General features: G+C 43.3%; 1 protein-coding gene and 1 pseudogene across 1 annotated transcript in view; one reads left to right on the top strand and one right to left on the bottom strand.

Annotated features, from left to right (window-relative positions):
- AVEN (apoptosis and caspase activation inhibitor) overlaps nt 1–14,286 on the bottom strand; it is a 175,404-nt gene that overhangs the window by 32,108 nt on the left and 129,010 nt on the right. The window lies entirely within an intron of this gene.
- LOC133769716 (large ribosomal subunit protein uL10-like) overlaps nt 10,236–14,286 on the top strand; it is a 55,733-nt pseudogene continuing 51,682 nt past the window's right edge.

The following is a 14,286-nucleotide window of genomic DNA, read 5'->3' as shown; positions in this document are numbered from 1 at the left end:
TTCTTTGGGGAAAAAAAAAGAACATTAGAGATATTTGATAAGCCATGGAGATTATCTGGCATACAGATAGAAAAGAATTAGACTAATTCCTTTTAAAGACAAAATGTCATTCCATAAACCCAAATACTATAAAAAGTTCACAGAAATGTGGAATTAAAAGAAATTTATTTTGGTACAAAAAATGTTGAAATCCATGTCACTTTTTTTCATGACATATATTTTCCATGAACTTTTTGAAGATACCGCGTATGCATAAATTTCAAAAACGTTTTGTACCAAAATTAAACTTTTCATGCCATTTTTCATAAATTCTTAAAGTGTCCTAGTATACACTGCAGGTTGTTTATCCATTTATCCATTCATGGATCTCGGGGATGCTCTGAGCTCTTGACTAATGTGAACAATGCTGCCTGCTATGGAGTTAGGCAGTCAGTTCAAATCCTTGTTTTCAATTCTTTGATTACATACCAGGATGTGAAATTGCCAAATCATGTGGTTATCCTACTTCTAAATTGTTTTAAGTTTGAAGACATTATTCCTACTTCTAAATTGTTTTAAGTTTGAAGACATGATCTTTGAACTATGCCTCTGTGGCTTTGTGGGAGCTGGTTTATTATAAATAAACCAGTCACAAAAAGGTAAATAGTGAGTAGATATCTGGCAAGGCAGTTAAGAGACTGGGATGTCCACCTCCAATGTCCGAGTTCCTGTGTTTGCGTCACAACTCTGCTTCTGATACCTGCTAATACAACCAAGTGGCAGCAAGTGATGGCTCAAGTGCTCGGGTCCCCGCCACCCATGCAGGAGACCCAGACAGAAGTCCTGGTCCAGACCAGGCTGCTACAACTATTTGGAAGATGAAAGATCTGTCTGTCTCTCTGCCTCTGCCTTTCAAATAAAATGAAAAGAAAAAAAAAACTTACGGTAAGTATTGTATGATTCTTTTTATATAATCAACTACAGGACTCAGATTCATAGAGACATAAAGTAGAATGGTGGTCACCAACAGCTAGGGTGCTAAAGAATAGGTACTTAAAATTCCATGGGTACAGAATTTCAGTTTAGAAAAATGAAAAAAAAAATTCTGGAAATGGCTGCAAACAATGAGAATTTTAAAAAAAAATTTTTACTCATGTAAAGAGAACAGATATCATGCATTCCATAGAGAGAATTCCAGAAAGGCAACCACACTTCCTTCACTCCTTATTCCCAAACCCAAATCCTTCTCTCTCCCTCCCCTTTCTTCATCAGTTTTTGCAGAAGCATAATTTTAATCAACTCTATATTCGCAGGCTTAATACACCACTAATCATAATATTCAACAAGTAAAAAGCAGGAAGACTACAGTTCCACAGGAGCACAAATGAAAGCTAAAATGACAATCATATCCCAAAATGACCATATCATTCTTATACATTTTTTGTTATTCTATATTGCCACATATCAGAGAAAACATATTTGTCTTTTTGAGGCTGCCTTATTTCACTAATCATCATGGTGTCCAGTTGCATCCATTTTGTTGAAAAAAAAAAATTTAGGGTGTTTTTTTTTTTTTTTATGGCTGAGTAGTGTTCCATAGTGTGTATGTATATACACCATATTATCCTTGCCAGTCATCATTTGATGGACACCTGGGTTGATTCCATATCTTAGCTATTGTGAATTGAGCTGCAACAAACATGCAATGAACTCTTTCATATACTGATTTCGTTTCCTTTGGATAAACTCCCAGGAATGGGATGGGTGGATCATATGGTAGATTAAATTTCAGATCTCTGAGGAATCTCCATACTGTCTTCCATAATGGTTATACTAGCTTACATTCCCACCAACAATGGACTAAGGCACCTGTTTCCCCATATCCTTGCCAGCATTTATTGTTCTTTGATTTTTGGATGGCAGCTATTCTTCCATAAACATTCCTATTATTTCCTTTGGATTTCCTTTATACTTTTACTAGGAGATTTTCTGCCTTCACATTCTTTCATAATGACTGTCATTCTGTTTCTGTGTATAGCACATACTTAATCATTTGTAAGGCTGGACAAGTGGTGACAAATTTAATTTCAGTTCATTTTGGTAGGTCTTTATTTCACCTTCATTTATAATTGAGAGTTTTGCTGGGTACAGTATTCTGGGTTGACAGTTTCTTTCTTTTAGGACTTGGACTATGCCTCTCCATTCTCTCCTAGCCTGTAGGGCTTCTGATGAGAAATCAGCTGTGAGACTAATTGGCGAACCTCTGAAGGTAATCTGGCATTTCTCTAATGCACATTTTAGAATCCTTATGTTTTACTGTTGAAAGTCTGACTATAATGTGTTGCACTGAAGATACTTTTCTGATCCAGTCTATTTTGTGTTCTATGTGCTTCCTGTACTTGGATTTCCCTTTCTCAAAATTAAGGAAGTTTTCTGCTGTTATTTCACTGAGAAGGCCTTCTAATCTGTTCTTTCTTTCTACATCTTCAGGAACTCCTATAACACATGTGTTTGGTCATTTGATAATACCCAATAAATCTTGAGCACTGTTTTCAGTTTTTCTATTTTTTCATCATACTCAGATATCTCCAAGGGTTTGTCTTCTAGTTCAGATATTATTTTTTTGCCTCCCCAACTCTATTGTTAAGGCTTTCCACTGTACTTTCTACTTAACATATTGAATTCTTCATTTCTAATATTTCAGTTTGATTTCTCTTCAATATCTCTATCTCTTGGCAAAATTTTTTCAACCATATTGTGAATAGATTTCTTTATGTCATGAATTTGTTTTTCTGTTATTCTTTTGAAATCATTTTCAGGCATTTTATCAATCTCTTCCTCTTCATATTCTAAGAGTAAAGTATTGTTGTGTTCCTTTTGGGAGTCATATTGTCTACCTTGTTCTTGTTTCTTGTATCTCTGCATTTATTTTTAGGCATTTGTGGAAACACTTGGTTTTCTCCTCTGATGGCAGTGATCTTTGAACTATGCCTCTGTGGCTTTGTGGGAGCTGGTGCTCCTTCAGTGGATACCCAGAGGTGTGTGAGGGGTGAGGCCAGGGAGCTCTCGGGCCATTGCTCAAGGGTGGGGCAGGAGTCCAGGGGGACACCCCAGTTAGGTGTGGTAGATCGCCTCTGCTGTCAGCAGTGGGGAGAGTGTGATGATGTCTGCTGGTGTAATTACAGCCTCACCTCCTCTCTCCCAAATCAATGCCTGGGGTTAGCCCACAGTGACTACAAGCCCCACCCACACAGGTACATGAATCATACATAGGATCTGTGTGGTCCCCAGTGTGAGCACAGAACCCTCTGCAGTGACCCACCACAGGCAATCAGGGAATTTTGAGCCTATGACCCAAGACACAGTCATTGCCCAGAGACCCAGCTATATTCCAATGCTCTCATGTGTCACAGAATTCCCACAACATAGCATGCAAGGCTCCCACAGTCACAGTGTGCAGGGGATCCACTCTCAGCCCTGTGAGCCTGCCCTGTTCATGGGGAGAGCAGAGGCATTGCAGCCAACTGCATGTGGGTGCTCTGCTTTGGCAGTGTGAGCCCTGGAGCCTGTGATAGAGCTGGGGGATGGGAGTGCCTCACAGCCCGAAGTGGTTGCCCAGCCCCCTGCTAAGCCTCCAGATAAGGATCAAAGTCCGTGGGGAACACAGATTTATCCCCATGATGAAATACCCTAGCTGGACATATGCATGAGCTGCTGCAGCTGCTGCTTGCATTAAGATGGTGCCTTCTTCCTGCTGGTCGCTGATGCCCTTCTCAGGGGATGGGGAGAAAGCAATGTTCTCCCCATGGGTGGGCATCTGCCCTGGGCTGGGCCTCCAGGCTGGACTCCAAGTCAGGGTGGTCTGCAGGGTTCTCCCTCAGGCAGTCTCACCAGGGACATGGGCTGGCGCAGTCTGCCTCACCTCACTCCCATAAGATGCTGTCTGCTCTGGCTCCCAGCTGCAGGAGTCAGGGGCTGCTGCACGTCTGTACTGTCCGTGCTGCTCCACGGTGCCTCTTCTTTCTGTAGAAGTTCCACTGCAAACTTCTCTCCAACTCTCCCCTGGGAACACACTTCCTCTGCTTTTCTTCTGTCACCTTCCCCTGATCAAAATCAGCACACCTTGTTTTCCCATTCAGCCATCTTGGAATCCTCCGTGGATATTCTTCATACTATTAAACTGTTCACTTCCACATGATTAAAATGGTTAATTTGATATTATGACTACCATAATTTTTAAAAAATGCATTCACCTATTAGGAGAAAGAACCAAATTCATTAAATGACTTCCCAATATCAGTTAGTAGCACAGCAGGGATTAAGACCACGTCTTCCACTTGATGGTCCACAGCTTGTTCTACCCAACAGTGAATGAAAAAAAAAAAAAATTATGGCCCCATATTGGCATCTGTATAACCTCTGATCCAGCATGACAATGATATCCAAAAATCACCAGGCTGTACCGGGCTCCTCCAAGTCCAGCTCTATGCTGACACCCTGTAGGTGCCAATTTAAATGAGACTCCCGTTGCAGCTGAGACTTCAGTTGTTAGAAATGAAGACTTCTCTTTCTCCTCCCCGGCAGACACTGCTATGGCTGAGGGGCAGCCAACTGAGGCCAGCCATCATACAAGCGCTCCCAACGGCAGGGAGCGTCTCACAGGAAAGCACGGGATACCAAGGTCAGTTCTTCTGCTTCCAAACTGAACTATGCTTTTTAAATGATACTTTTTTTTTTTCAGAGATACTCCCAATTCTCTGCATAGTATTTTTCAAACATTTTAAAAAATAAATTCACTAAATCAGTTCATCAGGAAGGAAGGAAACATACCCTTCCTTTAAGCCAGCCTGTTACAAAGTCTCACAGTATCATGTGGTTGCCTTGGAAGCAGGGATTTTGTACTGCTGTTTGCCTTTCATCCCCTTCATCTCGCCTTTCTGACAACTGCAGACAAGTTACAATTCAGCAGTATGTGAGAATCAAACAGGGAGCTCAGGTTGTTCCCCTCAAGTACTAATGATCCTTGAAAGCAACAAAGCAGAAGTACCCCTGCTGTACTGGCCTAAACCACAAATTCTCAATACCAAAATAAACTCTGTAGATCAAAGATGCAGACATGAGAAACAAAACTGTAAGAGCTAGGAAAAAACCTGGGTGCATCTCAATGGGATTCACCATCCTGAGATGAGGAAGACCTTTGTCAACACAATACTAACTATACCAACGTAACTATAGAAAAACACGATGCATCTGAATGGCCAAAAACTACACAAGTCAAACAACACAGAGTAGCATTGTAGGGGAAATACCTACAACACACCAGATAAATGACTGTTCTTCACTTATAATGTAGATTTTACAAATCAGTTTTTCAGAGAACTTTTTCCTATTTCCAAATGAAACTCTAACCACTCAACAACAGCTCTCCTACTCCCCCAACCCAGCCCCTGACAGCCATCATTTTAGTTTCCAGCTCTACAAATACGGCTCCTAGGTAATTCATACAAGCGGAATCATACAGGATTTGCCATTCTTTGCGATTGCTTTATTTTACTGAGCCCAATACCCTCAAGGCTCAATTGCTATAACAAGTGTCGGAGCTTCCTTCCTTCTCAAGACTGGGTAATGTTCCATTGTGTACACCACATGCTGTTTACCCATTTGTCCGTCAATGGACTTTTGGGTTGTTTTTATATTTCTGATGCTGTGTACAAGTCAATGTTTCAAAAAGAGAAATAATCATCTAATGGACAGACCTAGGAAGGCTAGGGCTCGGTCTATGCAGAAGGTACCACAGGGGTAAAGATCCACCAGCAATGACAGGGGCAGACCGTGGGTCTAAGGTGACAAAACTGGGTCTGAAACAACCACTTTCCCTCACAGGGTGTTATGAATTCTGAAGCTGCCTGAGAGATCACCTGCAGTGTTCTGCGCACTCCTCAGATCTGCAGCAGCGTCCTCACTCTGAGGGGCCTCTCTGGGAGCGCCTCAAACTGTCTCCCAAGTACTAGTTTTCAGTCATGTGCGCTTTGTGTGTGTGCTGGTTGGAGCTCTGGCTGTAAAGCCATCCGAGCTCTGAGCGGCTGGCTTCTGCCCTATTTCTCCCTTAAGCCCCACTTCTTAGTGTGTGATCTTGTACAATGCCAGTTTTCTCAAGGACATAAACAGCAAAAGCACCTTTACTTCCATACCTCAGGACAAAGATGACATTTGTGCCTACTTCCCTAGAAAGATGAAAAAGAAAAAAAGACTAGATAACACATTAGCAATTTCAATAAAAGACAAAAGTAACACATGCAGAGAGAATACATACACACACGCAAGAGCTCTCTTGTGAGCAAACCATTTGCCCATTCACGATTGGATAAACACTCATGTTACTGGTTCAAGGTTCGAACAAGAAAGCAGGAGTCTTTTATTCCAGTTAACGATGTAAGGAACAAAACTGTCGTAACACAAAGGTGAGGCTTCGATCTGCAGGCATTGTCAGCACACTGTTCCAGGCAGTTAGCAAGCAGCTTTAGAGATGAAAGAATGTTAGTTTGATGCAAAGATGTAGGCTACATCTCTAACCCCATCAAGTCACCAGTTAAAACCACCTCCGTGTTGCATTTTTGACGTGTCTAAAATGACTAAAATTATTATAATCAGGTATATAAAACTATAAGCACAACTTTGCAATTATCTAGGGCATTTTCACGCATTAAAAAACATCTGTGTAGTAACCAAAGCAGCACTGGTCGAGATTGAATTGCTGATGGGGTCCCCTTGGCATCTGTGCAGGGCACACATTTCTATCGATTCTCTCACATCTGTCAATGAGGAGTTAGAGGAGGTGTTAAAAAAGACAGATGAGGTGGGAAGCTGTGAAGTGGCTGTGAGCATTGCTGGCCAACGAATAAGATGTCTGTTCAGAAATCACTAGTAGGAAGGGAAACACAGAACAAAAATAATGCACAGCAGACACATTTACTGTCTCCCTGGTATCTCCCAGGCATTGTACCTGATGCTGTAAGAGCACCAGCTATAAAGGCAAACCATGAGGGGAAGAAACAAAGATCTGAAGGCAGTGGTGCCAATATTCATGTGTTCACCCCAGAGCCGAAGCAACACTACACAGCCTTCCACTCTGACCAAGCACCAGCAGCAACGCCTGCTCCAGGATTAGTAAAAAGGAACACGGAGGGCGTTGCAGCACAGTAGGTTAGGCCACCACCGGTGCTGCTGGCATGCCATATTGGAGTACCCGGTTTGAGTCCCAGCTACCTCATGCTTCCAAAGCAGCCACCTATTGAGGTCCCTGGGAGGTGAAAGATGCTGGCGTTAGTACTTCAGTTCCTGCCACCCCTGTGGGAGATCAGGATGGACTTTGGCCATCTGACTTTGGCCAGACCCAGCGCTGGCTGTGGGGGGCATTTGGAGACTGAACTAGCATATGGAAGATCTCTCTGTGTATTTCTCTATTGCTCTGCTTTTCAAGTAGATGGAAAATAAAAAACACTAAAAAATGACAAGGAGCGAGAATGCGCCTCATAAAGCAGCCAATTCACACAAAGGTGCTCTGGGGCAGTATGTGGGGCTACGTGGTTAATGGGGCACAGTGCTGAGGTCGCAGTCTCAAACGTGTTCTGGAGGAGCCACGAGCGGATCTGGACAGAAGCCCAGGTCACCGAAGCTGAGCCAACAGCAAAGGCAGCTCTAACCAAGGAGACACACTTGTGTCCCATTACCACTGCCAACTACTGATCTCTTCAAATCTGCACTCACCCCTTCTCTGTATATAAAGTGGAACAACCGATACTTCAGGAGCTCTGAGATCATAAACATTCTCTAGGAAAGTGCTTTGAGCTCTTTGGAAGAAAAGCAACGTCAAACCACGAACCAGCATGACTCCGCTCTGGGTTGGGGGGCAGCAACGACGACAAGCAGGACGGCCCCCAGCGCTGAAATACACAGGATCCACTCCATAAGTCTCTCAGAGAGGTTCATGCACCTTGAAAACACGTGCCTTGTTCCTCTGGGGACAAAGCCCATTGCCTAGTCTCATCACTGCCGCTATCAGAACCAGCTCCGTGCCAACGCCGTCTTAGGAGTCAAGCAAACAGGATGAACACCTGTTCCATGGAGCAGATGTCACTAGGAAGGCAGCCGACAAGAGCTGGGCCCAGGGACCTGGAGGGGCCGGGGGGACAAGGTCTGTTCCACACAAAACAGCATTGGGGCACTGCCAGCTATGCCCCTGTGCTCAGCACTGTGACTCCTCTGCTTTCTGATGGGACACATTTAAATTATCCAATCCTGACATTGCCTTTGCACAGGGCACTGTGCACCTCTCTGTCAGAGTGACTTTCTGAAATCATGCAATGTCTGGGAAAAGAGGTACACACCTTACTCAGTGCTACAAGACCAAATTGAGGAACAACTCTTGGTTACAAGGACAAATTACATTTGGAAATGCAAGGTACTTTCAGGGCAAGAGTATTTAAATAAGAATTTCTGTGCCATGAACTGACACCAATGAAAACTAAATACAATGGTAATAATACAGAGCTCTGGAAATAAAAGCATTTATTAAGCATTAAAAGGCATTGTGTATTCATCTAATTGGCAATATAAAAACACTAAAAACTAATTTGTTGAAAATTATACAGGAAATTGGAATAGCAATTAAGAATCAGCTTAGCAAACTTCCAATAGGAGCTGATAACTAGCTAGAGACTTCCATGAGTACAGTTCCTTTGCTTTTCAGTTACATACGTAGAGACAGGTGTCAGTCCAGTGGACACAAGAACTTTGAGAGAGAGAGAGAGAGAGAGAGATAGAGAGAGAGAGAGAGAGGTCTTCCATCCACTGGTTCACTCCCCAGATGGCTGCAATGGCCGGAGCTGCACTGATCTGAAGCCAGGAGCCAGGAGCTTCTCCTGGGTTTCCCATGTGGGTACAGGGGCCCAAGGACTTGGGTCATTTTCTGTTGCTTTCCCAGGCCATAGCAGAGAGCTGAATAGGAAGTGGAGCAGCTGGGACTCAAACTGGTGCCCATATGGGATGCTGGTACTGCAGGCAGTGGCTTTACCTGCTGTGGCACAGCATTGGCCCCAGAGGGCATGGCTCTTACAAAGCAGACTGCCTGGAGATGGAACTGTGGTAAAGCACCTACGAAGCAACTGGCTACAGAAGGCACTTGCAAGAGTCCGCCCTCTGCTGCACAGGTGAAGACAGGCCAGGTCCCGAGCATTCCAAGACAGACAGGATCAGAAGTCCACTGACCTGGACTGGCAAGCCCCTCTTCCAGCACCTGGTCTGAGAACTCTCAGGACTTCAAAAGCACAGCTGTGCTTCCAGAATGCAGTTCTTGGCACACAGCAAGAGCCAAGTGAGGCCTCGCTGGTCGATGTTTTTGAAGACCCACTGTGCAACAAACAGGCCACCGTGCACACAGCTACCACGCCACACACATGGAGGATGTGTTTAAGACTCCACTAGGATAGGAAACATTTAATTCTCAAAAGGGGGGGGGGTCTTTTTTCTCCTCCTCCTGTTATTGGTAGTCCTGGAAGTTACCATTTTTTTCCCAGGGGATCAAAAGGCACTTAAGTGTATGACTGAGAGTGGAAAAATAGGAGAGAGAAATCAGGTATTGGAAGTTTCTCCATTTTCATTTGTGTGTGAATATTTAATAGAGTGTAGAGACACAAAGCATTAATACAAGTAAAAATGTCTCAGTGAATAAGTTTCAGCTACATAACTTTATAACAATTAAAAATAAACCTGTTAATTTTGGGGGGATACCGCCAGCATTTGGATTGGGGGGGGGGGGAGGTAAATTCCTTACTGGTGGAAATTAAATGGTGTTTGCAGCATTTTTATCATACAGCAAATTCCATCCATCCACTATAGTTTTCTGAGGTGTTTTACAAACATTTTACACATTTTTAAACTTGTCTGTCTTCTGTGCTTTTTTGTAAGTTTGCTATTACAATGCATTAAACTACAAAAGCAATTTTCTTAAATGTTTAAGGAAATGGCAAGGCTAACCATCCTAATTTCATCATTACACACAATACGCATGGACTGAAGTATCACAATGTACTCCACAAAAATGTACAATAAAAACAAAATTATCAATTACGGAACAGTGGAAATTAAAATTAGGTATATGAAGAGTTTAAAAAAAACAGAAATCTAAGGAAAGAGTTTGAAATGGTTTCGACTAAATGAAATATTCAGAGAAAATGTTATTCAAACATGGTGTCTAAATGACATTCCGCACAAGTATCTATGATGCTGAGGACAATTCTCGGTCAAAGGGCAAAAGGCACAACATAAAATCGCAGCAAGCACAGATTTCCATCAGCCTGAACCCTGCTCCCTCCCGGAGGACCCCGAGTTCTGCCCACGTGAAACGCTGACCTCTTCTCATCTCAGCTCTAGCACGTGTCCTTGTGAGAGATGAGCTTGTCTTTCACTGCTAAGCGAACAAGTAGATCATCACAACCAAACTGGAGTTATGGGACACTCGTGTTTACTAGACTCCCCCTGTCAGCAGAGGGGAAAAAAACGGAGTCCCTGGGGTGGTGCTGTGGCACAGCGGGTAGAGCTACAGCCCTGCAATGCCAACCTCCCATATGGGCACCAGTTTGAGACCCAGCTGGTCGACTTCCAATCCAGCTCTCTGTTGACACACATGGGAAAGCAGCAGATGACCCAAGTGCTTAGGCCCCTGCCACCCATAAGAGACCCGGAGATGCTCTTGGCTGTGGCAATTTGGGGAGTAAACCAGCAGATCGAAGGTCCTCAGAACCAACCCTTAAGGCTTCCTGGGCTGGCTGAAAGGCCTGTGAGAGCATTTCAGGCATGGAAAGCCAAGACTCTGGCAAAAAATATGCTACCCAGAGCATCTCTGTAAGACCTCAGTGGAAAGAAAGGTCATCAAAGAAGGATGTACTCTTCCCTGAAGGGAGGAGGGAACATCTACTTTGCTTATAGCCGTGTCCAAATACCGATGGTGTCTATGGTCACAAAAGGCTTCCATAGCTTTGGCGGCCCATGGCAAGAACCTCGGGTGATCACTGAAGTCATAAATAAGGGAGTTAATTGTTAAAGGAACAACACTGTGCACTCACTCCCCATGTAGGACCTCTGTCCTTAATGAGTTGTACTATGAGAATTAACCATAAAACTTGTCTTCAAACAGTACTTTATACTTTGTGTGTCTGTGTGGGTGCAAACTGTTGAAATCTTTACTTAGTATAGAGTTGATCTTCTGTATATAAAGATAATTAAAAATGAATCTCAGTGGAGAATGGGATGGGAGAAGAAGTAGGAGGTGGGATGGTTTGGGGGTAGGAAGGCAGGTATGGGAGAAAGAACCACTATAATCCAAAAGTTGTGCTTATGAAATTTATATTAAATAAAAGCTTTCCATAAAAAAAGACAGTTGCTACTGGCGACGAGGGTTGGAACTGTGGCTGAGATGGGGGCAAGAGGCCCTCCTGGTACATAGTTTTATTTCTTGACACAGAGGGCAATTATAAGGAAGTCTGCCTTCATTAACTATAAATTTGCTTTCTGAAGTTCTCTGTATCTGCTTTATTTTATAATAAGATTATCCCAAGAGAAAAACAAATATAAATTGCTTCATTTTAACTGGAAAAATTAATCAACTTCTGAAAAGTGCTTAAAGTTTCTTTTAAATAACAAAAATTAAGTTCATTTAGTTCCTACAATGCACTTTTAAAACCAATCTGATGATATAAATCTAGCAATCTTTTTCTAAATCTCTAAATCAAAACCTAAGTTGAACACTGCTGTAATTTGTCCAAGAAAAACAGCATTTTATAAAATTTAATGAAGCATGTTGTTTTCACAGTCTTAAATTATAGCACCTTTTTATAATTAACGTTTCTCTTCTAAATTATAAGGTTTTGAATGACTAAGCAGAATTTCCTCAATGTGGAGAAAATTAATCTACCTTTTCATGGGAAGTTAATGCTGTTGACTTCTCATCAAACATATGAAGTGGCCCATACCCCTCCTTTTGTTTGTTTTTAAGATCCATGTTCATATCTTGCTAATATAAATTTTCTTAACCAGAGAGGAGTAAACTCAAGCCTCTACTTCAAATTTGAACAATGAATAAAACATTAGTTAACGGTAATATTAGATGGCACATATAAAGTAGAATGTAAAGACAAAATCGGTGTTTCTCACATGGTGGACATGCCACTTGGGTGAATGTCAGAACCACCCAAGGAGATTAGAAATAACAATGTCCAGGTCCTACCCAGAAGCAGCTACATCAGAATATACAGGGGAGGGGGTGGGGGTGGGGGTGGGGGTGGGGGCTGCATCTTTCTTCCTCTAGGCCCAACACAACATCATTTCCCCTTAGGAAAACAGAAAGACCCAAATGAGCTCTACCCCTACTTCAAGAACACCTTGGGAAATTGTGGCTCAGAAGAAAGAAAGCAATGAGCAAAGACACGTTCCACATGTGGAGTGCAACCTCCAGATGTGTGACCCTCAATATCCACACACTCTTTAGCTGATAGGGAGGCTGACTGAGCACATCCTGGGTATGTAGTTACATTCCCTTTGTCGGAGGGACAGCTTACAAACACCTTCCCTCCTCTGTCAGCTGTCTCTTCACTCGGCCGATCGCTGCACTTGCTACCCAGAAGCTGCTGCTTATCTTTCTGGCATTTCCCCGAAATAGAGTCAGCCTCCGTATCTGTGGGTTCCACAGCCACAGATTCAACCAAACAGACCAAAAATAGTTGGGGGGAACAACAGCATCTATGGTGAAAAGGTTCAGCGTTCTTCTCTTGTCATTATTCCCTAGAAGTACAACCACTGAGCATTCCCATTATTCCAGGTACTGTAAGTAATCCAGAGAGGGAGGCTGAGCACAGGCTATGCAGGACCACTATGCCGCTGTATATACAGGACGTGAGCACCTGCAGAGTTTGGTTTCCAGGGGATCCTGGGACCAATCCCCACCAAGACTGATGGAAGACTGCCCCTGCTCTTTAAGAGCTTTTCCCGACCCCTTATTCCTCCCCTGCTCATAACCACATGAGCTGCCCTCGCGAGTACCCTCACCTTATTCTACGCTGGCCTGTCAGAGACCCAACTCGAGATGTATGCAGTCTCTGCCTCTGCACACCACGGTGTTATAGCATCCATGTGTGATGCCCATTTGTTCCACTATTTTTGAAACTGTTGTGTGCAAAATACACGAGACGTGCAATTTGCCATCTCAGACATTTTTAAGTACACAGAGTCAATGGCACTAAGTATATTCATATTACGTCACCCATCTCCAGAGCTTTTCATCTTACTAAAATGTAACTCCATTCCCATTCAACAGTAGTTCCTGTCCCCAGCCCCTGGAAATCACCATTCTACTTTGGTTATAGGAATTTGCCTCTTCTGGATACCTCATATAAGGGGAATCACACAGAATTTGTCTTTTGATGACTGGCTTGCTTCATTGGCCCCATTTTTTTTTTTATCAGTGCTGTACAGCATTCCTTTTTATAGCACTCTCATTCCCAAATCCAACTTGTAACCCTATTACCCTTACCTTTTTCCTAACAGGACACAATCCATTTCTGATTACAAAAGTAACAATCAAAGCAAAGTTTTTGAAAAATGCGAAGAAAAAGAAAAAAAAAAAAACACTGGCTCCTGAACTCCTACCACCTAAAGATAATCAATATTAACACCAGTGACATTACGGTCTTGATAACCTAGAATGGCTATTACAAACGAATATGATCGGGGCTGGTGCTGTGGTGCAGCAGGTTAATGTCCTGGCCTGAAGCGCCGGCATCCCACATGTGCACCGGTTCTAGTCCCAGCTGCTCCTCTTCCAATCCAGCTCTCTGCTGTGGCCTGGGAAAGCAGTAGAAGATGGTCCAAGTCTTTGGGCCCCTGAACTCACGTGGGAGACCCGGAAGAAGCCCGTGGCTCCTGGCTTCAGATTGGCGCAGCTCCAGCCATTGCGAAGTGAACCATCGGATGGAAGACCTCTCTCTCCTCTCTGTGTAACTGACTTTCGAATAAATAAATTTAAAAAAAAATACAGTCTAAGATCTCCAGGCCCCCAGAGAGCACTACTACGTGGTCCCTTTGCAGACTTTCTCAGCATGAGTCCTACCGACCACTGCCCTGGCACTACACCCTCAGTGCTGCTGCTCCCCAAAATACAACATCTCTTCCTGTATGCCTTGGCTCTTGCTGTGCCGTCTCTCTGGGGGGACTCCCACTCTTCTTCACCTAATGCACCCACACTCCTCTTACCAT

The sequence above is a fragment of the Lepus europaeus genome, chromosome 11 (genome assembly GCF_033115175.1).
Source record: "Lepus europaeus isolate LE1 chromosome 11, mLepTim1.pri, whole genome shotgun sequence".
NCBI lineage: Eukaryota > Metazoa > Chordata > Mammalia > Lagomorpha > Leporidae > Lepus > Lepus europaeus.
The sequence above is the reverse complement of the archived record's forward strand: the minus strand, read 5'-3'. Positions and strand labels throughout refer to the sequence as shown.